General features: G+C 44.2%; 1 pseudogene across 1 annotated transcript; it reads left to right on the forward strand.

Moving 5' to 3' along the window:
• The first annotated feature begins 2,096 nt into the window (after positions 1 to 2,096).
• LOC100601093 lies at positions 2,097 to 4,051 on the forward strand (annotated as a pseudogene). Its single transcript, XR_122450.4, has one exon. The product of XR_122450.4 is annotated as an endoplasmic reticulum chaperone BiP pseudogene (transcript).
• The last annotated feature ends 23,204 nt before the right edge of the window (positions 4,052 to 27,255 follow it).

The raw sequence follows: 27,255 nt of genomic DNA on the forward strand, positions 1-27,255 counted from the left end.
CAGAAAAGCAAAGATTAAACTGATAGCAAATTTTATGTCAGAAAGGCGTGCAAGCCAGAAGAAAATAGAAAGACATCATTAAGGTACTGAAAGAAAAAGAAAAAAAAAATCTGTCCATATAGAATTTTTCTTTTATTTTTTTTCTTGAGACAGAGTTTTGCTCTTGTTGCCCAAGCTGGAGTGCAATGGCGCAATCTCGGCTCACTGCAACCTCCGTCTCTCGGTTTTAAGCGATTCTCCTGCCTCAACCTCCCGAGTAGCTGGGATTACAGGCATGCACCACCACACCCAGCTAATTTTTTTTGTATTTTTAGGAACGGGGTTTCACCATGTTAGCCAAGCTGGTCTCAAACTCTCAACCTCAGGTGATCCACCCGCCTCAGCCTCCCAAAGTGCTAGGATTACAGGCATGAGCCACTGCGCCTGGCCAATCTAGAATTTTTTACCGAGCAAAAAAATCTTTCAGATCTAAAGGTAAAATAAAGACTGTTTAGACAACCAAAAACTGAAACAAGTTTTTGCCTGCAGAGCTGTTCTGCAAGAAATGGTCCAGGAAATTGTGCAGGCAGAAAGAAATAATACCAGATGGAAATTTGGATCAACACAAAAGAATGAAGAGCAGCACAAATGGTAAATATGTGGGTAAATATAAAAGGCTTTCCTTTTTCTCATTTTGAATCTCGTTAGAAGAGTATTTGTGTTTTAATAAAAAGTAATAACAATGTACTGTGGAAGTTATAGCATGTGTACAAGTAAAAAGTATTAAAACAATAGCAAAAAAAAACAGGATGAGGGAAATGACAGTATACTGTTGTAAAGTTCTTACACTGTATAAAGTGGTATAATATTATTTGAAACATTTGACTGTGATGAGAGAAAGATGCATATATATAAACCTCGGATTCACCACTTAAAACTATTAGGTTGGTGCAAAAGGTTGTGGCATAAACCACAATTACTTTCACACCAACACAATACAACAAAGAGAAAATAAGCCAATACTAAAGATTAAAATGAATTTTTTAACTCATTTATTACAAAAGAATGCAAGGAAAGAGGGGGAAAAGGAACAAGGAACAAATGAGGAAATAAAAAAGAAATAGCAAGATGGTAGAGTTAAACCCATTTATATCAATAACTTTATTAAATAGAAAGTCCTATGGCCAGGCACGGTGGCTCACGCCTCCCAGCACTTTGGGAGGCTGAGGCAGGTGGACCACTGGAGGTTAGGAGTTTGAGACCAGCCTGGCCAACGTGGTGAAACCCCGTCTCTACTAAATACACAAAAATTAGCTGGATGTGGTGGCAGGCACCTGTAATCACAGCTACTCGGGAGGCTGGGGCAGGAGAATCACTTGAACCCAGGAGATGGAGGTTGCAGTGACCTAAGATCGCACCACTGCACTCCAGCCTGGGTGACAGAGTAAGACTCCATCTCAAAAAAAAAAAAAAAAAAAAAAAGTCTAAACAGCCCAAAAGGCAAAGAGTGTCAGATGGGATCCATCTGTACATCATCCACAAGAAACCAACTTTAAATATAAGGACACATATAGGTTAAAAGTGTAAGGATGTAAAAAATACACCATGTTAACACTAATTCAAAAAATTTATAAGAAGTAGATTTTCAGAAAAATCTCACACTTATAGAATACACCACTCAACAACAGAAGAATACACATTCTTTTTAAGTTCACAAGAAACATTCACCAAGATCATATTTGGGTACAAAATAAGTCTCAAACTTAATATGATTAAACTCATGCAAACTATGCTTGCTGACCACAGTGAATTTAAACTAGAAGTCAATAACAAAAACACATCTTTTAACTGAAAATCTCTCAAATGTTTGAAAATTAAACAATACAGATGCCGGCCGACACAGCACAGACAGACCGACCAATTGGGGTGTTTTGTGAGTGTGAGAGGTAAGCGCCGTGGCCTGCATTTCCAGACCTGCCCTTCGCCTGGTTCGTGGCGCCTTCTGACCCTGGGCCCCTGCCACCTGCAAGTCGGTAACCGCGCTGCGCTCCTGTGCTGCGGCCTGTGGCTGGACTACCTGGGATGCCCTGCCTGCTGCTGCCCGACTGGCTGGCAAGATGAAGCTCTCCCTGGTGGCCGCGATGCTGCTGCTGCTCAGCGTGGCGCGGGCCAAGGAGGAGGACGTGGGTACGGTGGTTGGCATCCATCTGGGGACCACCTACTTCTGTGTAGGCGTGTTCAAGAACAGCTGCGTGGAGATCATTACCAACGATCAGGGCAACCGCATCACGCCGTCCTATGTGGCCTTCACTCCTGAAGGGAAATGTCTGATCAGCGTTGCAGCCAAGAACCAGCTCATCTCCAACCCCGAGAACACGCTCTTTGACGCCAAGCAGCTCATCGGCCGCAGGTGGCATGACCCGTCTCTGCAGCAGGACATCAACTTCTTGCCATTCAAGGTGGTTGAAAAGAAAACTAAACCATACATTCAAATTGATATTGGAGGTGGGCAAACAAAGACATTTGCTCCTGAAGAAATTTCTGCAATGGTTCTCACTAAAATGAAAGAAAACGCTGAGGCTTATTTGGGAAAGAAGGTTACCCATGCAGTTGTTACTATACCAGCCTATTTCAATGATGCCCAATGCCAAGCAACCAAGGACTCTGGAACTATTGCTGACCTAAATGCTATGAGGATCATCAATGAGCCTACAGCAGCAGCTACTGCTTATGGCCTGGATAAGAGGGAGGGGGAGAAGAACATCCTGGTGTTTGACCTGGGTGGTGAAACCTTCTATGTGTTTCTTCTCACCATTGACAATGGTGTCTTCAAAGTTGTGGCCACTAATGGAGATACTCATCTGGGTGGAGAAGACTTTGACCAGCGTGTCATGGAACACTTCATCAAACTGTACAAAAAGAAGACTGGCAAAGACGTCAGGAAAGACAATAGAGCTGTGCAGAAACTCCGGCACAAGGTAGAAAAGGCCAAACGGGTCCTGTCTTCTCAACATCAAGCAAGCAATAATTGAAACTGAGTCCTTCTATGAAGGAGAAGACTTTTCTGAGACCCTGACTCGGGCCAAATTTGAAGAGCTCAACTGGATCTGTTCCGGTCTACTATGAAGCCTATCCAGAAAGTGTTGGAAGACCCTGATTTGAAGAAGTCTGACATTGATGAAACTGTTCTTGTTGGTGGCTTTACTCAAATTCCAAAGATTCAGCAACTGGTTAAAGAGTTCTTCAATGGCAAGGAACCATCCCATGGCATAAGCCCATATGAAGCTGTAGCATATGGTGCTGCTGTCCAGGCTGGTGTGCTCTCTGGTGATCAAGATACAGATGACCTGGTACTGCTTGATATATGTCCCCTTACACTTGGTATTGAAACTGTGGGAGGTGTCATGACCAAACTGATTCCAAGGAACACAGTGGTGCCAACCAAGAAGTCTCAGATCTTTTCTACAGCTTCTGATAATCAACCAACTGTTACAATCAAGATCTATGAAGGTGAACAACCCCTGACAAAAGACAATCATCTTCTGGGTACATTTGATCTGACTAGAATTCCTCCTGCTCCTCGTGGGGTCCCACGGATTGAAGTCACCTTTGAGATGGATGTGAATGGTATTCTTCGAGTGACAGCCGAAGACAAGGGTACAAGGAACAAAAATAAGATCACAATTACCAATGACCAGAATCGCCTGACACCTGAAGAAATCGAAAGGATGGTTAATGATGCTGAGAAGTTTGCTGAGGAAGACAAAAAGCTCAAGGAGTGCATTGATACTAGAAATGAGTTGGAAAGCTATGCCTGTTCTCTAAAGAATCAGATTGGAGATAAAGAAAAGCTGGGAGGTAAACTTTCCTCTGAAGATAAGGAGACACGGAAAAAGCTGTAGAAGAAAAGACTGAATGGCTGGGAAGCCACCAAGATGCTGACACTGAAGACTTCAAAGCTAAGAAGAAGGAACTGGAAGAAATTGTTCAACCAATTATCAGCAAACTCCATGGAAGTGCAGGCCCTCCCCCAGCTGGGGAAGAGGATACAGCGGAAAAAGATGAGCTGTAGACACTGATCTGTTAGTGCTGTAATATTGTAAATACTGGACTCAGGAACTTTCGTTAGGAAAAAATAGAGAGAACTGAAGTCTCAAATGTAATTGGAATCTTCACCTCAGAGTGAAGGTGAAAATGCTATAGCCCAAGCGGCTGTTTACTGCTTTTCATTAGCAGTTGCTCACATGTCTTTGGGTAGGTCGGGAGAAGAAGAATTGGCCATCTTAAAAAGTGGGTAAAAAACCTGGGTTAGGGTGTGTGTTCACCTTCAAAATGTTCTATTTAACAATTGGGTCATGTGCATCTGGTGTAGGAAGTTTTTTCTACCATAAGTGACACCAATAAATGTTTATTATTTACAAAAAAAAAAAAAAGAAAAGAAAATTAAACAACAACACACTTCTAAATAACATATAGATCTAAAAAAACCATGACAGAAATTATAAATATTTTGAACAAATGAAAACTAAACCACAACACATCAAAATGTGTGAAGTGTAGCTAAATCAATGCTTAGATTTACAGCATTAAATGTTTATATTAGAAAATCATAAAATTCTCAAATCAATTCTCTAGTGTTCACCTAAAGTAATTTAAAAAGGAAGAACAAGTTAAACCCAAAATAAGCAGAATAGGTAAATAAGAACATAAATCAATAAAATAGAAAACAAAAATAGTGGAGTAAATCAATGAAACCAAAAGCTGACTCTTTGAAAAGATCCATAAAATCGATAAACCTTTAGTCAAACAGAAAGAAACAAAAGATAAAATACCAATTACCAATACCAAGAATTAAAGTGGGTACATCACTATAGATCCTGCAGATTCTAAAAGGACAGCAAGGGAGTGATATGGTATGAATAATTTTATGCTAATAAGTTATATAAGCTAGATAAAATGGACAAATTTCTTGAAACACACAAGCTACCAAAGCTCACTCAAGAAGAAACAGATAACCTGAATAGTCCTGTATCTATTAAAGAAACGAACTCATAACTAAAAACCTTCCACAAAGGAAACTCCAGTCCCAAATGGCTTCACTGCTAAATTCTAATGAACATTAAATGAAGAGATAATAACTATTCTGCACAAACTCTTCCAGAAAATAGAAGGAACATTTCCCAACTCATTTTATGAAATTAGCATTACCTTGATACCAAAACCAGATAAGTAAATTAAAAGGAAAAAATCCCCACTGACCAATCCCTCTCATGAACATTAGATACAAACTTCTTTAACAAGCAAGGGACTTGCTAGCTGTGTGGAATTCTGCTGACAGGGGTTACATGAGGACAGAGAGGTTATTTGAATTCAGCAACATGGAGCTCCAGTGTTCCTACCTTCCAGACTCAGGACCTCTCTGCCACCTGGACATTCCTGTGGTTCCTTCACAACCTCTCAGGCCACATACCCCTGCTTACCAATTTCAGCCAGTTGGCCACTTCACTCAGCTCCCGTCTACCACAACCGTCATTCAGGTCACAGCCTACCCTAAGGTTGTGGCAGATATTGATCAGTGCCTACCTCCAAATTAGAACCATAGACTTTCCTAAAATTTGATGATGGGGGTGTAGGACATGGGATAGCATATTCTCAGGGTATGAAGATCAGCAGGTTCTCAGGCCACAGGGGTCAGGAAGCTAAAACTGAGACTGGCAGATTATTCTTGAGGATCCCTCTTGAGGTCCAGTGGTCCCTAAACAGCATGCAGGCAACCACTTTAATATCAATGATTGGCACAGTCCTTGGTGATAACAACACAGGAAAGGAAGCTGAACAAGGCAGCCCAAAGCAACACCTTTTGGCTTCTCAATTCTGCCCCTGGACACAACAGACTCACACTGTGTGCAGTCAGGCTAGAGGAGTCCTGGTGTCCCTTACTCACTGAGCCCCAGCCAAAAGCTGGGCCCATGCTGGACACTACAAAGAATACCAAGGTACTGCTTAGCACACCATCCTTCACAGAGTCCCTATCCTGGTTCCTTGAAGCCATCTTAAATGTATATATGATGTATGAATATATTGTTGTTTGCTTCTCTCTGAGCATGTGTGTCAGGTTAGGCCCTCCTAGAAGCAGATGCCAGAACAGAATTAGAAGCGCAAGGTATGTATTGCAGGAAATGTTTGTGAGAGTTAAAGGGCAGGGGGAATCTTCGATCTGCAATACCAACCTGAGAGCTGTGAAAGGGGAGGCGGAAGGAAAGAGGATTGGACAGGAAGAGTCTCGAACTGCAGTGAGGCTCTGAGGAGCCCCAGAGCACTGATTGCCCATTAGAGGAGTCCTGCATCAAGCAGAAAGTGGTCCAGTTCCATTACCCCCACAGTGCTTGGTGGTTGGCCAGGCGCAGCCTAGGGAGAATGAGCCTCAGCTGAACATCACAGAGATCCGAAAGTACAGCACCTGGAGGCTGTCAGCCACTCCCTGGTCCTTTTGAAGGGAAAGCTGAGCCAGGTGCAGAGGCTCACGCCTATAATCCCAGCACTTGGAGAGGCCAAAGCAGGTGGATTGCCCAAGCTCAGAAGTTCAAGACCAAACTGGGCAACATGGCAAAACCCCATCTTTACAAAAAATACAAAAATTAACCAGGCATGGTGGTGTGTGCCTGTAGTCCCAGCTACTCAGGAGGCTGAGGTGGGAGGATCACCTAAGCCTGAAGTGAACCTTGTTAGTGCCCCTGCACTCCAGCCTGGGCAACAGAGTGAGACCTTGTCTCTAAAAATAATAATAATAATGAAAGGAAAGCTGTGTGAGCCATCTCCATGGCCAACATCACATTGATGATTTCATTATAAAAAAAGGCTTTGTCCTCATAGGGTTTGTTAAATGGATAGCAAAGGGATTACAGAGTCAAAAGGTTACAAGTCTGAAATAGTTGAGAATAAACTAGGAGAGACTAGGTCAGAACAAAGCTATTACAACTCAAATAAGAATTAGGACACTTCTCTTTGTTTTCTTTTCTGTGGTGTTTGGTTTTATCAACTTATAGCTGATCAAAGTGAGTTGACTTTATTTACAGTGGTTTATGAGGAATGCTGCAGAGGTATTTTCCTGAAGTGAATTGTTCAGTCTTAAGATGCCAGTCTAAATCAATTCAGCCTTGATCAATGAAAACTCAGGCCCCGGCCCCATTTCAGTCTGAGGACAGTGGCTGGGGGCAGAGGAGAGGGAGAACTATACTCAGCATAGCTCATGGCACTCATGCTTGGCTTCAGGCTCCCATGAACTCATTATGGAGCCTAAGGAGCTAAGTGTATGGTCAAGAGCCAGTCGAGTAAAACAAGCATTAGCAGCAGATTCCTCAGGAAACAAAGAAACAAGACTATGCAGCTCCGAAACTGAAATATGGAGGTGAGCAAGGAGGGGTTCAGCCTTGAGGAAAACATCATTCTGATGTAGAAGGACATGGTCTAAATCCCCTTTGAATGTCCAGCCACTAGAAGGTACACATAAGTTTTGTTGGATTAACAAGTGAATGTGAAAAATGGCAACCTACCCCACCCTCCCCCATTTCACTGGGGACCTTGAGGGAACAAAAGAGAAGTCACCCCCAGTCAAGAGGAACTAAGGACAACCTCCAGAGACCCAGCACCAAGAAATCAGTGTCGGAAGCAGAGAAAAGGCCAACACTAAACAGGGAGCCACCCAGTGGGTCCAGGAGCTAGACAGAAGGAGTCATGGAGGCTGCCTGGAAGCAATAGAAGGTGCCAGCAAGATAAGCACCCCAGCAGTCCTCAAAGATCACAAGAGGAAGGATTGAGAATAAGCCTACAGTGGAGTCTGAGGCAGGAAGACACTGTTTTATTATTATTATTATTATTACTATTCCTGCAGCTTTCCCTTATGCCTAAGCTGATGGGACTAGAAGAATCTTGGATTAGCACAGGTTAACAAATTATCCTCACAACAGTAGTGAGAAGTAATGATTATCCCATTAAGGAGGCCAAGGTGAATGGCAGAAGGCATATCATGGAAGACACAAGGAGAGCTTTCCAAAGGAGGGAGTAGCCTGCTGGCCCACCATACGCCGGGGCGATAACTAACTCTCTAGGATCCAGAGCCCGAAGGGAATGGAATCAAGAGAACAGATGAAGACATGTTCAAGTCTTTTTGTCTGGGAGGGAAGGTGATAAAAGGTAAAGGTTCAGAATTTATATCAGAAGCCTGGAATTTGAATCCAGGACTCCCTCTTCCTATTTGTGTGTGCAAGCCATTTAACCCCTCTGATTCTCAGTTTTCCGGTATGTAAAACAGGGCACAAATGTAACACCCATTTCAAAACCAGAAGTGGATATCAAATGCAATAGTGCCACGACGGGAACTTCACAGGCCCACCCTATGCTATCCCCAGACCCCACCATTAGCCAGCACAGAACTCTGGGCACTGCTGGTACTCAAACTGTGCTGCTTGACAAGGCCTGGTGAGAAAATGAACACACCCTGGGATCAGGCCTCAGAGGGGAGCTGACTTGAGGTCTGTGTTCTCATACATTGACCAAGGCAGAGGCCAAAACCATCTCTCTAGAGCAGGTTTTCTCCTGGGGGTATCTTGTTCCCTCTTGGTGCAATACAAGAAAATAGGCCGTGTGTTCACCACACCAACTGCAGACTGGCAAGCAGGTATGAGATTAATGGCTTTTCTGTACAACAAAGGCCTTCCTGCACAGCAGCAGAATTCAATATGCAAACCCCACCACCCTAGCTTCAGACCCACCCTCCCAGCTCAGTGGACAGCGGCAGCTCGAACCCCATAATGTATGCACGCTCCGGCTGCTGGGCCCAAGTTATTATTCATTACGGTTTTCTATTACCCAGTGATAAATGATGCCCCCAGGCTGGCGTTGCCCCCAGAATGCTTATTACGGCTCACTTAAGTAGGCGTTGATTTAGCTTAAATCGGTTGTTCTGTTCAGCCCAGACACGGGCCTGCCCCAGCTCTGCCTGGAAGACTCTCTTCACCAGGGCGTAATTGAATTCTAACTACTCCTGGCCTCTTATTAGGAAGGGGTGGGGTAGGAGGCCCCATGTAGGGCCACAGGATGGTCCAAGCCCCAGTGGTCTCTCCAGCCCTGTAGAATCCTAATTTAATAAGGGTCTTCCCTTTGACTCTAGCCAATAAATTTTGACAAGCAACTCCAATTAGGCCAAGAGAGAACTTCCTGGACGGACTTTCCTCACAGGAGAAATGATGAAATCTCAGGTAGAAGCAACTCAAGGGGTGCCAATATGACTGTTCTTAGGTCTTGCCTCTGGATCAGGCCACTCAAGTCATGGTATCTAGGAGCTGTCCAGATCCATTCATCAAATTATTTGCCACTGACAGAGCCAGGCTTGTCATCCATAAAAATCCAACACAGCTGATGTCCCTGGAAAGAATGGCCGCACTGGAGACATTATGGCTACAAAAACTAGGACCCTCACCATGCATTCATGCAGCAGAGATTGACTGAGCACATAGTACGTGCCAGGTGCTGGTCACAAATACTGAACAAAGCAGCCAGTACTCTCTGCCAGTATGGAGTTCACATTCTAGAGTTTACTTATTGTCAATTATGTGCCAGACATTGTTTTAAGGGCTTTACCAAATTTAGCTGTCATCATAACCCCATCCTGCTTTATAGAGAAAAAAATAAACTGAGTCTTGGAAACATTCAGTGTTTTACCAAAGGTCACTCAATGATTAAGGGTTAATAAGTGACAGAGTAGATTTGAACACAAGCTTATAACCACAAGTTGCACATCTTGTTTCTGTTGTTATACATTATTACACCATTGTATTTGCCTAGCACATATAGAAGTTACAATGTACTTTTTCATATTCATTAATAATCCCTAGTACAACCTCCTGGGCAGTAGGTATTAATGTTAACATCTCACAGCTGCGGTGGTTAAGAACATGGGATCGTGATCATCTGGGCCTAGATAAGAATCTTTGCTCTACCTCTTACTAGCAATGTAACTTTGGGAAGGTTATTTATCTACTCTGAGCCTCCCTTTCTTTGAAATAAAAATAATACTACTACCTCAAAGACTGTGAGAATTGAAGTAGAAATGGTATGTATTGCACTTAGAGTGATTTGTGTATAATAAATTTTGGTCTTGAGACCTTGGCAGGAAGGGGGCAATGCCAGGGATCAACTATTCTGGGCGGGAAATAAGAAAGTATCTTTAATATGAAGACAGTCCAGGAGGGTATCAACAGAAGCCAGACCAAAGTTCTGGGAAAACCTAGTGATTTGGGGAAAGAGAATTTCTTCAGGGACAAGGTCTGAGGCTCAGAAACATAAAGGGCATAGGAAGTCTTTGGATCATTTTGTATCTTCTGCTACCATTTCCTTTTCTTTCTCCCTTAGTAAAGTTTTGTGTTTTTTTATCTCAGCTCACTGCAACTTCCACCTCCTGGATTCAAGCAATTCTCCTGCCTCAACCTCCTGAGTAGCTGGGACTAAAGGCATGCGCCACCACGCCCAGCTAATTTTTGTATTTTTAGTAGAGACAGGGTTTCACCATGTTGGCCAGGCTGGTCTCAAACTCCTGACCTCAGGTGATCCACCCACCTCAGCCCCCCAAAGTGCTGGGATTACAGTCGGTAAAGTTCTTAGTAAAGGAAAAGCCCATCTGTCTCAGCTGGGAACCCAAGGGAAGGAATGATCATTAATCAATAATAACAGGGGCTGGCATTTATCAAGCACTAAGAAGCACACTCAAGCCAACTCTGCACTATGTGTTTGATACACCTCAATTCATTTAACTTCACCACAAACCTCTGAAGCAGGAACTATCCTTCTCATCCATCTTACAGATAAGGAAACTGAGGCTCAAAAAACATGAAAGTATCTGCCCAAATAATTTAGCCACAATTAGTAAGTAGCTATAACAGGATTCAAACCAGAGAGGAGCATATGTCCCAGCCCCACTCAGTGAGGAAAGGTCAACGACCTCACACCCGATGGCAATCAGAGGCAGTTTTCACAAACCCATTTCCCCCACCTTGTTCTTAACTATTCAACGAGCTTGCACGCTGAGGAAGAACTGAGAACAGCTGAAAGCCAGAAACAACACAGCCCAAACTAACCTGGAAGGTGGTCAAAACCCACAGAGCAAGCATCAACTAACCGGGCAGATAAAAAAATGTTCCAAACCATCCATCACATCCTTAGTGTCATCTCTCACCTGTTGTTTTTGTTTGTAATCAAAAAAGAGGGGGTTTTACTACCTGAAGATGCTTTATCCAGCTTTTTGCATCCCTGAGCTTCTGAACTTCCTCCTCAGCTCTTGGCTACAACGATCCAAGCGTGGGAGACACAGCAATGCGTGGAGCAGGAACGCCTCCAACGGAAAAGGAGGTCTGAGTGCTTGTGTTACCCTGAAAGCTAGGTTAGCCCCCTGGTGGGCAGCATCTTCAGGGCCCTAGGTCAGCCCCATGTTGACAGTTCTCCAGCGTAACAGGACACATATGCAGGTGTCCACCATCTCCACAACCCCAGGGTGTGAGCCACATGCTGCCCTGCCCCCCACCCGGCATTGATCTAAGGCCTGGGGGACATCTTCTTTAGACAAGGTCGCCTTTGGCTGCTAATAAAGTTCAGCTTTAGAATTATTCATCAGCTTTTTTTAAAAAAAAATACATCATTTTCATAATAAAAATATATAACTATGTTACAGAAAAATTGAAAAATAGGGGAAAAAAGAAAAACAAGCCATAATTCATTCATCCTGACACAATTGCTATTAGCATTCTTGGTGTGTTTCTTCTCCCCAAAGCTCTAGCTTTCACCTCATTGTAACCATGGTGCACTCACAATTTTATATCCAATTTTTTGTGGCCTAATATTATATCCTAAACATTTTTTTAGCATCATACACAACCTAAATAACTATCATTTTAATCCTGCCTAATATTCCATGGATTTTGGCCATAATTTACTTAGGTATTCTATTAATGAGTATTTCACTATCATAACTAATGTTGCAATGAACATCTTTGTATTTACTGTTTTCTTCCCTAACATTTGGGATTATTTCCTTAAGGTAAATTTTCAACATATATGCAATATTTGGGTCAAAGGGAGTGACTGGGTTTTTTGACTCAGCATCAATGCCGCAAGCACAGGAGAGTATCTGGTTCAATGCAACATTGTCAACATTGATGATCTCTTCTTATCCTCATTTCATAGGCTAATTTTAAAAACACCTCTTTGTTGTTCTAATTTGCTTTTTTGTGGGTTCTTAGAGAAGGGAGTCAGTATCATCATTTTTAAGAATTAAAAGCTTTGGATTTAGGCTGGAGTTGAATATAAAATTTTGCTATTCCATGAGCTATGGTGCCTTACTTAATTCTCTCTAGCCCCATCCAGTCTTCTCATCTGTAAAGCGGTGATAATACCACCTACCTACAGGACTGGCATTAGAATTCCATGAAATGATTTATCTTAGTCCAATTCCTGGCAAATGATTAGCACCACATGTTTCTGATTGTAGTTTATCAATAACTTCAAAGCATTAAGAAGTGTTATTACACAGTCAATAAACATTTATGGAGGTTCTGGGGATGCAAGAAAGAATAAACCATGGGTCTTGTCCTTGAAGATGTCCCAGTCTGGGAGGGGATAAATAAGGAAGAATAAAACAACTGCTTAGTGTTGCAATGAAACTCAGAATGAGCCCCGGCACGGTGGCTCACGCCTGTAATCCCAGCACTTTGGGAGGCTGAGGCGGGCGGATCACGACGTCAGGAGATGGAGACCATCCTGGCTAACACGGTGAAACCCTGCCTTTACTTAAAATATAAAAAATTAGCCGGGCTTGACGGCAGGCGCCTGTAGTCCCAGCTACTCGGGAGGCTGAGGCGGGACAATGGCGTGAACCGAGGAGGCGGAGCTTGCAGCGAGCCGAGATTGCGCCACTGCACTCCAGCCTGGGCTACAAAGGGAGACTCCTTTTCAAAAAAAAAAAAAAATACTCAGAATGAGGTAATGCTGTCCAAGAGGTCCAAACTGAGGGAGCTCAGGGCAGAGCCAAACCACATCTGGGAATCAGGGGAGCAAAAAAACAATTATGGAAAGTGCACATTATGGAGAAGGCCCATTCACCATGGGCATTGAAGAACGGGTTGTGTTCTGGTGGTAGACATATGGGGAGGAGGACAGGGTGGGGTCTTCCAGGTAGCGGGAACAGCACAGGCAAACGTCCGGAAGTGGGAAGTTTCACTCAGAATGGATATGGGAAACAGCAGCTTGTCCCACTGGGTTCATGGACTGTAAGTCTGGCCACACTGGGTGGCTGATCTGACTGCACGATGAGCTTGCTTCGTGGAACTCTCTGCTGGCTCCCCAGGCCTTCTCATTGAACTTAATACTCAACATGTCAGGGTAGGTGGAGAGACTGTTTACATTATAAAGTTTCCCTCTTAGAGCATACTCTTGACACTCTTTGAGATTTAAAAAAAAAAAAAAAAAAAAAAAGGATGCTAATAAAAATAAGACCATCTCCATCCAGAACCCCAGAATGCTAATCAGTGCCTTGTCAGATTGAAGATCCCTGACACAACGTGGGGCAGGGGATGCTGTGCCTCGGCAGGAAATCTTACTTTGAGAATCTTTCTCAGGGTCTAGATGTTTCCCATCCAAAGCCCCAATAGAGTGCTGTGGCTGGAAGCCATAGGCATGGCTTAGCTCCATGAGGGGAGTTTAGACAAAATTCATCCTCCAAGACCTAATGCCACAATTCCCGCCTCTGACAAGCCCTCTGCCATCCAGCCCTAACAGATGACTTCCTCCCCTGGATTGCCATGGTCCTTCATTCTCTCACAGCCCCATCCACACTCATTTCCTGGTCAGCTGCAAACTCGTCTTATCTCCCATACTTACCTGCTAGATGGCAAATTCCTTGAGGGCAGGCATATGATCTGCTTACCTTACCTTTGTTTCCTTCACTCCTGTTTAGAAATTCACTCCAAAGTACATGAAGCAAAAAGCAATTAAGCAAACAGGGATTTACCTGGATGCAGGTGAGCCCTGACCACTATGAGCAGGACCAAGATCAGGAACCCAAGCACTTAAGCATCCTTAAGCCTCTCTCCTCTCCTCTTTCCTCTCCTCCTTCTCCTCTTCCTCCTTCTCTCTCTTTGCCTCCCTATCCCCTCTCTCCCTTCCTCATACCCCTGCCCACCTCCTATCTCCCATCTAGACATTCGTTTTTCTTTCTTCTCTGCAGAACAACATCTTGGAGCCTGCAACAGCTTCCCTACAAGATCTATTCAAGTCTGCAGTTTTGAGTGACCCAGTCTCACTCCAGTCTTGATTCCAAATTTCAGGGAGAAGAGAGAGAATCGAATTGACCCAGCTGGTGTCAGATGTCCACTTGGGTCCATGGGTATTTACAATAGCAAACATTTGTAGGGCCCTTCCTAAGTACAAGCTCTAAAAGCTTACGTGTATTAACTCATTTTAATCCTTACCAGCCTTTGAGGTAGGTGCTGTTAACAGCCTCGTTTTACAGATAAGGTAAACACCTTAACAAAACTCAGATTTGTGTGACCAAATTGACACAGCTGGTAAGTGATGAAGCCAGGACATTGAACCCAGGGAGTCTGACTCCACAGCCCAGGTTTTTTGGTTTTGTTGTTTTTTGTGTGTGTGTTTGTTTGTTTTTTTGAGACAGAGTCTTGCTCTGTCTCCAGGCTGGAGTGCAATGGTGTGACCTTGGCTCAGGCTCACTGCAACCTCCACCTCAGGGTTCAAGCGATTCCCCTGCCTCAGCCTCCCAAATAGCTGGGACTACAGGTACGCACCACCATGCCCAGCGAATTCTTTGTATTTTAGTAGAGACAGGGTTTCACCATGTTGACCAAGATGGTCTTGATCTCCTGACCTCGTGATCCACCCGCCTTGGCCTCCCAAAGTGCTGGGATTACAGGCGTGGGCCACTGCGCCCAGCACAGAGCCCAGGTTTTTAACATTATAGTATGTTGGTTTGGGACATTGTCTTTTTTCAGACAATAGACAGCCTAGTGGGGAAATAGGGCTGTGGTAGCCCATTCTCAGAAGTGGGCAGTTGTCAAAGAAACACTGTCCTTAAAAGCCCTTTGCTTCTGCTCAAAGTAGTGGGTGGATGGGTGGGTGGATAGATGAATGGAAATTTAATGCCATCTCCTTGTTGCTCAGCTCATTTCACAGCAAAGAACTCTATCAGCTAAAAAACAACGCTAAGTGTATCCTTGAAGTCAAAAGAGAAGATGGGAGAGGAAGGCCAGGGCTTTGGGCTCTCTTATCTCAAGGGCTTGAAGGTTTTGGTGTTGAAGGGATGAAAGCTGAAATTCCTAGGCAGGAAAAGATAACCCACTCCTCCTTTTATTCACTAAATTATCTCAGAAAGGATGGAGGTGAATGCTTAGAAAGGAACGAATCAAAATGACCAAGCCATTAGGGAGAAGAGGAAGTGAAAGGATAGGGTTCTTGGAAGTTTCCAAGTAGGACAGAGACCAAATGGCACATGGCACCCATGATGAGGACTTGCTGTGATGGGGCAGGGGGAGAAGGTAATTAAATACTACTATCTGCGGCCTTCAGACCTACATGAAAAGACCCCTGTGGCCAAGTGTAGCACAAGCGCTGAGGGGTGCCCCACCTTCTAAACACGGTGACCGGCGTGGACTCAGACCAGAGCGGACTGGGTAAGACCCTCCAGAATGTTTCTAGTACTCAGCAGTGGAGGGAAGGCAAGGAACAGAAACCCATTTGAAGACTTGATCTTGCCAGCTTAGAAAGATGGACACTCAGAAGAGGTGAATCCGGACTTACAGAATCAAAAAGACGTGCTATCTCTTAACTCTAGCGTTGTCATCTAAGTGCCTCTTGTTGAAGTACTTCCTAAAGCCCAGTAAGCCAATGCTTGTCCCTGGGTGGGCACAGGTTGTAAGTCACCTTTTCCTGCCAGCATTCCCCGTGACTCAGCTGTCTTTTCAGTCTCATTTTGCTTTGTCTCCTGTATTAGTCAGGGTTCTCTAGAGGGACAGGACTAATAGGATAGATGTATATATGAATGGGAGGTTATTAAGGAGTATTGACTCACAAGGTGAAGTCCCACAATAGGCTGTCTGCAAGCTGAGGAGCAAAGAAGCCAGTCCAAGTCCCAAAACCTCAAAAGTAGGGAAGCCAACAGCACAGCCTTCATTCTGTGACTGAAGACCCAGGAGCCCCTGGCAAACTACTGGTTTAAGTGCAAGAGTTCAAAAGCTGAAGAGTCTGATGTTCGAAGCTTGGAGTCTGATGTTCGAAGGCAGGAAGCATCCAGCACAGGAGAAAGATGGAGGCCAAAAGACTCAGCCTGCCTAGTCCTTCCACATTCCTCTGCCCGCTTTTATCCTAACCACACTGGCAGCTGATTAGATGGTGCCCACCCAGATTGAGGGTGGGTCTGTGTCTCCCAGTTCACTGATCCAAATGTTAATCTCCTGTGGCAACACCCTCACAGACAAATCCAGGAACAATACTTTGCATCCTTCAATCCAATCAAGTTGACACTTGATATTAACCATCACATCTCCTATGTACCCTAAATACAGAATATATTGATCTACTATTTAAAACCTTTCTGAGGAATTTATTGTCCTCAGAATAACATCTAAACTCTTTAGCCAGGCTGTAAGGTCCTTCATGTGATGTACCCTGCTGACCCCCAGCTTTCTCTCTCCACAACCCTTCACCCCCAAAGTCACACTGGCCTCCTTTCAGTTTTTTGAGCAAGTTTTCTTGTTTCAAGATCTTCAGCCATGCTAGTCTCTCTGCCTGAATACTCTTCCTCCCAACTGCTTATATATCTCACACACACACACACACACACACACACACACCCTGACCATCTCTTCCCATCCTTCAGATCTCAATTTCCCTAGAATGCCTCCTAGGACCACAACATTGGGTCTTAAAATCAATGTGCACATTGAAAGTGGTTGTTTCATTCCTCCTGCCCCCCAGTAAGTTTTCTTAGTAAGTCAATAGTGTATTGTCTAATCAGTGTGCACGTTGGATTTTTAAAACTACAGTCATTGTTGAATGAATGAAATACAAGTCCTCTGCCCCTTCACCCACAGTGCATTCTTCTCTGCTTCTAAGGCCAGCCCACTCACTTCCTTGTCCTGAAATCATTCAGTCTGTCCCCTCTGCCTGCTCCGGCTTCTACTGTAGATCTACAGTGACACTCAGAAAACTCCAGAGAGGTCTGCCTTCTTTACAAAGTAGAGGTGCGATGCTGCCTGCCATTTCATCATGGGGCCCCTCAGATCTCATGAGTTTAAGGTGCCAATGCCTTAATGCAGGTGAGAGTCTCTGATCCCCAACAATCTGAGCAGCCAAGCATGCGGTGGAGTTTCCTGCAGAAGAACCAAGCTGGTATTTTTTTCAGTGTTCTAGATTGAATTATTATAGCCAGAGGGAGCCATTCATCAGCTCTGACACTGCAGGAAGCTTCCTAGGCAAACAGCTTTATTGCTGCGTGAGATTAACCCAGACTGTAGTAATTTGTAACAAAGATAAGAAAATTGCACTGGTCTCTCAGAAATAAATCTGAATTCCAGAGTGGACAAAGGGGACTTCAACTTGAAATCTGCTATTTCAGATATAATCAAATTTATAACAGCCCCTGAAGAGTATAAAAAGCCAAGGGCAGCTTCCTGTTGGAGGTGTCACTTCAGGACCCACCATTATGAAATCAATTTAGCTGGAATTCCTAACAAGCCAGGAGCCCAAGCCTCACCTAACTTCTATGGAAGACTATTTGGACTATTTGAGAGCCATTCTCTCATCTGTCTGCCTTCACGATATGAGCAGACGTCATGGGGTAGGAAATGCAGGCCGGGATGTGAGGTCAGGCGACCTACCTCTTACCAGCTGTAAGATCTTGGAGAAACAGAGACGATAATGGAGGCCCCTCCCAGAGCTGTTGTGAGGATTAAATGAGATAAGAATGTGAGAGTGGAATACAGATGTCAGTTATTAATGAGAGTCTCGTAACCTGATAGACATGATGGGTTGAACTCTTACAGATGCTCTGAGCAAGACTTCACTTTACCAGCTTGTCCTCATTTCACTCTCCCAATAATTGCACAATCAGGGAACTATAATTATGTCCATTTACAAATGAAGAAACAGAAGGCCAGAGAGGTCATGGAAACTACCCAAGGTCACACAGCCAGTAGGTGGCATAAAATGGCCAAGTGTTCTTGGCCACTATAGAGTGCTTTCTGCTATGCGGCAGTCGCTGTGCTAGACACAGGGATATAAAAGTGACACTACTGTGGTACCAGACCTGGCAGAGCACACAGCCTGGCTGGAACACATACCTACCAATAAGAACCTTTACTATGTTAATAAAAAGTGTAAAAAGTAAAGTAGAGGTTCCTCTTCAAAGACTTTCCTCCCCATTTAATGAGGAATAAATAGTAACTTCTTTTAGAAGCAAAATGTATTCAAAGACCTGTGCTAACAGTCTTAAATATCTGCTAGCCGTGATAAAGAAATCAATGTACTTTATGTTCTTAGCTCCCACAATTTAGCCTAAATATTTGCCCTGGCATGCTTATACTGGTCCAAGCAAACATTAGGTCATAGCCTGTTCCTCTTCCTTATTTGAAGGTGTTTTTTTACCTTTCCCAGCATTCCACAAGTTACTTCCTCCTTCCTTTGTTCTCCGCTGCCTTTGCCTCTCTTAAAAAGTTCAAGTTGCTAGCCAATCGGGACAAATACAGGATGCGAGGTCCTGTTCCAGCCAATGGAAACTGGACACAGCAGTAGGGTGGACGCGTCAGGTTATAAATTACCCTGTCTCCTTTGTTAGGGGTACTCTCATGGCAAAACTGCTGGCGAGTGTATCCTTTCTGCAGGAAGCAAAAATGGCCTTGCTGAGTAAAATTAAATTTATGTTCAAGTGCTATTTCTTTAGGGCACCGGGAAACAAGCATTTCAAACATAAGTAATGCTTTGTAAGCACAGTTCTAGGACCTTTGTACAATCTCATTTAGGACTTACACAACCAGAGGGAAAGATAGACACCATTATCACTGTACTGCATGGACAAGGAAACAGGCCCTGAGATCATACACTGGTAAGCAGTGGGGCCAGGAATCTAAACAAGGCTATATACTTATTTCCCTATTGCAGGAGTAGATGCTATAAGAGAAAGACTAGAAGGGTCATGGGAATCTGGGCTTGAAAAGGAGCCAAAACATCTCCCCAGAAGAAGTAACTCTTGAGCTGTTTATTTAAAAAGAAGTAGGAGTTTGTCCAGCAAACAAAGGGAAACTCAAGTGAAATCTCAGATTGTCCTGCAGCCCTAAAGGACTCTACATGCTGTGCAGGGTGCTGTCACAGTTGTCCAGCTAGACCACACGTGCAGAAGGACAGCTGGCAAGATTGAGCTGGCAGTGCTGGCGTTCATCTGGAAGACAGGGACCCACTTCACCATCTCTGCACACCCAAGGCCCACACAGGCTGGTCCAGCATAGGTGCTCAGTGCCATTCTGTAGACTTGAACTGAATCCAGAGAACCTTGGACCTAGAAAAGCTCTTGAAGACTGGGTCATCCAAGTTCCTAATTTTACAGGTAGGAAACTGAGACCCAAAGAGGGAAAGAATGGTGAGACTTTTCCAATTCCACGTGTACGTGGGTCCAGAGGGCCCCAAGGCAAAGGTGGCATCAAGGAAGTAGCATGGAGCCAGGGGAGCTGCCTGGAACCGGATCTGGGCTGGAGGCCTGAGTTAAGGTGTTCTCTGGGAGCAGAAATGGGTAGGAGGCAGCGTAGCACGGAGGTTATTGCCAGATAGATCTCAGATTAATCGGGGTTCTGCCTCCTGCTGGCCACATAACCTTGGACAAATTAACCTCTGTGGGTGTCAGTTTCCAAATTTGGAAAATGGGGACAATATCCCCCCATCATAAGACTATTGTGAAGATTAAGGGAAATGATGCATCTAAAAAACTCAACACAGTGCCTGGCGTATAGCAAGTGCTCAACAAGTAGTACTGATTCCAGGGTCACAGTTACACTTTAACCCATGTTAAAAGGTGAACCCACTTAGAAGTGGACAGGCTGCTCTTCTCCGCATGAAATTCCCCCTCTTTACCGGCCTTCATGTCCACAGGGTCTCTGAAAAACAAAAATACACATTCTAGCATTTTGCAGGGAGCCACAGATGCTTCCCATTGATGTCTATTAAAAAGGGGATTGGTGAGGTTTGCTTTGGAAACTTTCATGGGAAAAGTTCCCCAAAATGCATCCAATCCAGAGGTGAGCACCGTACCTGGGTCACTCTGCCAGCAACTCCCTACAAAGCATTCACCTCCCTCAAAACCATTCCTCCTTGAGGGTCCAGCAAGACACCTCTTTTATACTTCACCCAGAAATAAAGTAAATATTTTTCAATGAAATTCAGCGATCAATTAAACACCGTCCCTCTTTAATAAGAACGTTGAACCAACAGCCGGCTGCACATTCCGACAAGAATATTTAAAGCAATTAAACTTTAGCTACTTTTAAAACAAATTCTTTTAAATGCTAATGACCATTGTTTTCGCATTTGATAAGTAAAATTTTGTGTCGAGCAAGGTTAGATGATTGCAATGATTTAATTGTACTTCTCAAAGAAAGGAAAATGTTAAGAAAAAAGCTAAGATGGACCTCTTACCACATTCCTACCGCAAAATGTCCTGTAACAATAGAAGCGTGATTTGCTGAAATTAAAATGCTATTATGGTGAAATTAGGGCTTCAATATTTTTAGCAGCTTTAATAGGCCTTGCATTTTAAGGGACATCTGATAATAGATAATTACATTTCATCTTAAAGAAACTGAGTTGTTTTCTTAAGGAAAATACTTTTCTTTCTTCCAGAGAGGTTAAAGCCGAGCCATCATTAGAAGCAGCACCAAGCTCGAGGTTCCTGCTTCAGCCTGGGAAATAGAGATTAGCATATAAATAGCCTTCGGTGCCTGCTTGATTCCAGCTATTTTGCGTTTCAATGTGGCATCAGAATGCACTTAGCAAGAAATGTTCAAGAGGAGAAAGAGGTTTGTAATATGTCGCTTTTATAGAGGGGGGAACTTTAAGTATAAAAGATCATCCACTCCTCTGCGGGCTTGTTTTTTATTTTTTTCTTTTTTCTTTTCTTTTTTTTTTTTTCCTTTCAATGTCCCAATTACAGACTCCAAGGAGCCAACAGGCCCCCTAGAATGGAGCCTTAGTTTATGCTACAGCTCCTTCTCCAGACCAGGAAAATAAGTCAAAATGGTGTACAGGAAATAAGATAAATAAGCGGGCTTCCTCCCAGATTCAGCCGGAGTCCTTGGGGGGCACAGCCATGCCCTTTCTCCTCACCCCCACGCTACCCATCAGCAGCAGGGACGTGGGATGACTCCTCCAGGACCCATTTGCTGGAGCAATGAGGGACACTCCTGGCTTTCTGCCTGGAGGCCTGCTTCCCTCCTGGGAAATCGCGGAGACTGGGCATGGAGCCCGCAGTTCTTTCTGCCTCCCCTCCAGCCCCCACTCCCACCCCTACACACACACACACACACACACACACCACATTCAGGCTGACTGGTTCAGGCTGACTCTTCGGCTGTAGCAGGACGACTCGCAGACCTCACACTTTTTCTGCTTGGCACGGGGCAGAGGGCAGTTCTGAATGGTGCTACACGGCTGTTCTACGAGACCTTGTTTTTCCTGGGTGTGGCAGTGGTAAGGGGTGTGGGCCAAACAGTGGTAGCCTCTAGTCTAGTTCCTGGGGTGGCTTGAGCCAATCCAGAGCCCTGGGTTCTAATCCAGACTCCCCTGAGAACTTGGAGACAAGTCATGCCAGCTCTGAGCCTGAGTTCCCTCACTTGTAAAAAGAGAATTATCAACCCTGCCCTGCCCACTCATGAGGCTGTTATAAGAACGGAGAAATGGATGTGAAAGAACTTTGTAAGCTCCCTCCCATGTTAGCATCATGTGATTAGGACATTGATGAGGTTTTTTTCCTGGATCGTCCTTTTGTCCCAAGACCCCAGGTTTCCTTCCGTCCACCCTAGCACCTCATCTATGCTCCCTGGACTCTGCCTCCCCACCCAGAGTGAGAGGGTGAGGAATAGATAGTGTTTAGGAAATTAGCTAGGAGGTAACAGCTCTCAGCTATCATGGCAAATGCACCCACTTGGGTTGTCTGGAGACGACTGTGTGAGGACAAGGCTGGGGCTTAAGTGGTGGAGTACAAAGGGACCTGGGCGTCAAGTCCAAGCCTGTAGCACCCTGGACAGGTCGTCCTGCTCCTGGAGGCTTTTTCCCCCCTCAGATAGGAATGTTGATAATTTGAGGTGCCTTTCATGGCTGTTCTAAGGCTCAACATAGAAAACAGGCCTGAACAGCTGGGCGCAGTGGCTCCTATCTGTAATCCCAGTACTTTGGGAGGTCGAGGCGGGCAGGTCACCTGAGGTCAGGAGTTAGAGACCAGAACATGGCAAAACCCCGTCTCTACTAAAAATACAAAAATTAGCTGGTCATGGTGGCACACGCCTGTAATCCCGGCTACACGGGAGGCCAAGGCAGGAGAATCGCTTGAACCCGGGAGGCGGAAGTTGCGGTGAGCTGAGATCGCGCCACTGCATTCCAGTCTGGGCAACAGAGTGAGACTCTATCTCAAGAAAAAAAAAGAAAGACAGAGAGAGAAAGAGAGAGGGAGGGAGGGAGGGAGGAAGGAAGGAGGAAGGAAGGAAGGAAGGAAGGAAGGAAGGAAGGAAGGAAGGAAGGAAGGAAGGAAGAAAACAGGTTAGAGAAGTGCGGGTCATTCGTTTGCTTCTTGTCCTTTTAGCCTGCATTCAGAGGGGGCAAGGACCAGGCTGGGGTTCGGGCAGCCTGTCCCCTCCCACTTCTCACCTGGCAGCAGCTTCCTGCTCCCAAACCCAGCAGGCTTCGCCACAGGAAAAGTGCCCTGGTGGGCTGGGAGCACTCCCTGGTCTCTAGAAGATTGGCCCTGACTCTGCAGGATCTCTTCGGGCTGCACCACATCCTGCAGATGCCACAGGCACTGTCTCTGTAGGAGGGTCACCACCGCTTCTACAGGAGCCCTGGTAATCCCAAGGATTCTAACCAGGCTGTGATGGGGATGCCGCGCCTGGGCTCCTCCAGGGGAAAGGTGCCAATGCACAAAACCTTTGCTCCTTTTCCTGCTGTGTCCCACAGCTTCAAACAGTGCTGGCAGAAGAACCATGTGAATTCTGGACTTCAGGCATGAAGATTGTTTTCATCCCAAAAGCTGTATTTGGATCAAAGGTAGCTCCTTACACGAAACCTGAGGGGGTTCTTTGGGTGACTTGGTGAGGCTCTGGCAAGGTGGATTGGAGGGTAGTGGGCTCAGACCAGGGTTCTGGGTCCTGGTCTGCTCTCTGCTGCTTGGGTAAATTGGTCCTTGATCTTGGGTGAATTCTTCCCACTGTGCAGTGAAGTTAATCTACAATTAAGGGTTCTGCATCAGTCTCCAGGGATCATTCGGGCTCAAACTTCTGTTCTTCATATATTACTCTTCTCCTGGGTTTCTTCTGGCCTGAGTACTTTTCACTCTAGCCAAGATGCTCAATATCATCTGTTTTGCTAATCCAGGCAACTGTAATAACAGTGTCCATGTACAGGGTCTTTTATTATGCCTATTTTATACATTAGAAAATCAAGGCTCAGAGAAGTTGACTGACCCCAAATGGAAAGCCAAGACTCAACCTCAGGTTTTGACTCAGCTTCAGACCCCAAGCTTTTACTCATCACACACTGGCGCTTTCCCAGGTGGCTGCCTTAGTTGAATACTGGCCCATTTACAATCAACATAGTTGTAGGACAATCTGTGTCTCTCGTGCTAAATTGTTTTCAAATTCTGATACACAGAAAACTAATTCCACTGAACATTAATAGGTTTCCTTGGGAACAACAACAAAAACGTTTCATCAGCAAATGAATGTGACCCTAAGTAAAACAAGTAAACAGTTTCTTTGTACCTGCAGGACTTCTCAGGGCCTTTAAGATGTCAGTAAGGTATGCCATTTACTGCTGACCTTTATCCATAGACCCTTTCCTCCTTCTTTTTTCTTGAGCAACTTGTGTTCTACTAACAGATTAGGCTTCTGCAACTTCACTACTCAAAGTGTGATTCCCAGACAAGCAGGATGCAGCATTGCCTGGCAGTTAGTCAGAAATGCAGACTCTCAGGTCCCCACCCGGACCTGCTGAATCAGAGTCTGCACTTTAAGAAGATGTGTAGGTGGTTCACATTGAAATTTGAGAAGCATTGGTCTGTAGTATACATATTGGGAAACATGGCTGATTCATCATGGACTGTGTCCGTGTACTAGCCATCAACCCATAAAATCCAGCAGAGACAAAAGTATCAAGCATTATTTGGCATTACGTGGACCAAACAACTAGATTTGGAATTAAGCTGAGGTGCTGTAACATCACACAGAAATAATCCAAGCTAGTTCCCACAATGGAAAGTTTCTTCCCATTGCTAGGGAGGTGTAAAAATGGATGGAGATGAAGGGATGACCAATACCCTCTCCTACAGCCATTCCTAAAATGTAGACATGGAAAGCATTGCATACCTCTTCCTAAAATGTAGAGGTCTTTAAATTCTTAGAAAGAGTGCACCTCTGTTTCCCTGGATCCCCTCTCAATTACAGAAGTGATCAAGGTTAGTGAGTGTCCCAGATATTTTCACCTGGGATGCTCTTGGGAAATGGCACATTGGCCCCTAACCTGGGAACTGAAAAGACAGCCTCAAGGGTACAGAAGCTTGTCTTAAGGTTTTAAAAATCACAGCTGAAATGACCCATTCATGTAAGATAAGACCTGTGCCTCAAGAAAAATGCCTTTGCTTTTGGCTGCAATTATTTCAATTTATGTGGTCACACTCTCTCAAGCTGACCTGACATTTCAAGCTGCAGCTTGATATATCTTTGCTCAACAAAAGATAGGAAACAAATTAGTTTTTACTTAATGACTTCAATGTTTTGGGGAGAAAAAATCTTTGAGTATGTGTGCAGAGGTTCGGTAACTGGCCAGAAGACACAGAGTTTGTAAGCGATGGTGTCTGGCTTAGAACCCAGATCTGACTGACCCCCAAGTCGGGACTCTATTATGGAGGCAGCTCAAGGACACACACACATTTTGTCATCCTCTTCATATTACTCTTCCCTAAACCTCTCCTTTTATAATGCAAAGTACTTCTGCTAAACCCCATGTTCCTCCCCACCTTCCCATCCCTATTCTGTCTTTGGTTTTAAAAACTTTCATTCATCTTTATTGGATTCCTTTTTTCAGGTGCTGCCAAATTTACCAGCTGGCCAAGATTTTTCCCCGTTCTAAATTGTCATGCATGCAAATAATTTTGCTAGTGCTCCCCACAAATAGGGCGACTCTGCATCCTTTAGTCAGGTACTGAGCTCCATAGTCCCCTCTGGAAACCAGGTAACTAGCAACCTTCTCAATCAATTTGGATGCATCTCACAGTCAAGGTACTCACGATGGAACTCCTGATTCCTCCCCAAGTCTTCCCACCTGCAGTATGGTACCACCATCAATTCGGCTGGGGGAGGGAGGAATCTAATCTCTCTATTCCTCATCCCCCACATCTTATCTATCAGTAAGTTCTTTCCACTCAACTTCCAATAGAATGCTAAATCCACCACTTCTTGCCTTCACCACTGTCACCAGCAGTTCTAAATCACTATAGTCTCTCACCAGGACCGCTGCAAGTGTCCTAACTAGTCTTCCTGCAACTATTCATGCCCCTTCCAGCACCTGTTCCACAAAGCAGCCAGAGTAATCAGCCATTGGAAACAGCGTCAGATCACACCACTCCCCTGCTTAAAACCTTTTTTTGTCAGAATGCAAGCTCTGTAAGATCTGGAACCCAACTCTCATCTTCACCTCGTATCCCTAGTACCTACAGTACAATAGTGCCAGCACAAAGTAGGTACTCAGTAAATATTGCTTGCAGAAATGAATCAAGTGATAACCTTAATTGCAAACATCCAAAATCTTCTATTATTTATAGAAAAGTGGCTCTATTTCTTTTCATTTTTATTCCAACATTGTAGTGGTTGTTCTCTAATTTCTGTGGAGATGTCAACATACGTAGACTCTAGGCAATTTATTTTTCCCCTTCCCTCCAGAAGTAAAGTAAAAGGAATATGTGACTCACACACACAGATGCATCTCACTCCAGTTGTGTTGCTTGAGAATAGATGGGAAATTATGCTGATTGAACTGGACAGTTTCCATTTTTATTATTTTAATTATAAACACAAACTATTGGGGGTAAGATCTTATGGAAATCTGCCTATCAATTTCACAATTAACATCTCATTTCAAGAGACCAATCAACTCAAATGAGGGCCAGTGACCTTAATCTTTCCCCAAATACAGTGTTTGATTCCTCTTATTAGTTGAAAATCTCCAAACTATGAACCATGTGGGTTAGACCAATGTTTGCTTCACCAATGCTATCAGCCACATTTCAGTAAGTCAAGGAATTTTTGTGACCTTTGTGTTACGGTTTGTATGGACAAAAGAAGGAAGGCTAAAGCTGTGCAAATCAAGTGGGAGAAATAACAAGGCCACTTAAATAGGATCTCTTTTTTCATTTATTTTTCTAAGACCATGGAAGGAAGTGTGATTTTTAGGTGACTTATTTTGCCACGGATTAGCTAAAATTAACCCAAGAAGAGAGTAAAGCCAAGAAGTCAAAGGCAGCTAATTTTAATCATAAAGGTCTGTAAAAAATCCTATCAGAAAAATAAAATTCTCTTTGTGATACAGGAGAAGGAAAAAAAACTTGGTTTTTAAAAAGAAATGCAACAGAAAAAGACAAATTTGACCTGGCAAACAATGCATCTACTTAACATCAATATTTCTGCAAAGATTAGAACAAGACCATACACTCTGCAGGGTTAATCACTACTCCCAAAACACCAGAGGTTCCACCTAAGTAAACGCGGGACATGTACACACAGGTACCAACCAATCATTAGAACTAGACAGACCAATTACTAATAGCCTGTTAACAGCCAGTTGGGCAATTTCACTTTGGAGTAGACTTGGGGCACACAGGATGCCAAAACTAACCCTGAAACATTTCAAGGTCAGCCAAGAAGCTGCCAGTCTTGTCTCTCTGACTGCATTGATTGATGTGCCTTGAGCAGC

This window comes from Nomascus leucogenys, chromosome 12 (assembly GCF_006542625.1).
Source record: "Nomascus leucogenys isolate Asia chromosome 12, Asia_NLE_v1, whole genome shotgun sequence".
NCBI classification, from domain to species: Eukaryota; Metazoa; Chordata; class Mammalia; order Primates; family Hylobatidae; genus Nomascus; species Nomascus leucogenys.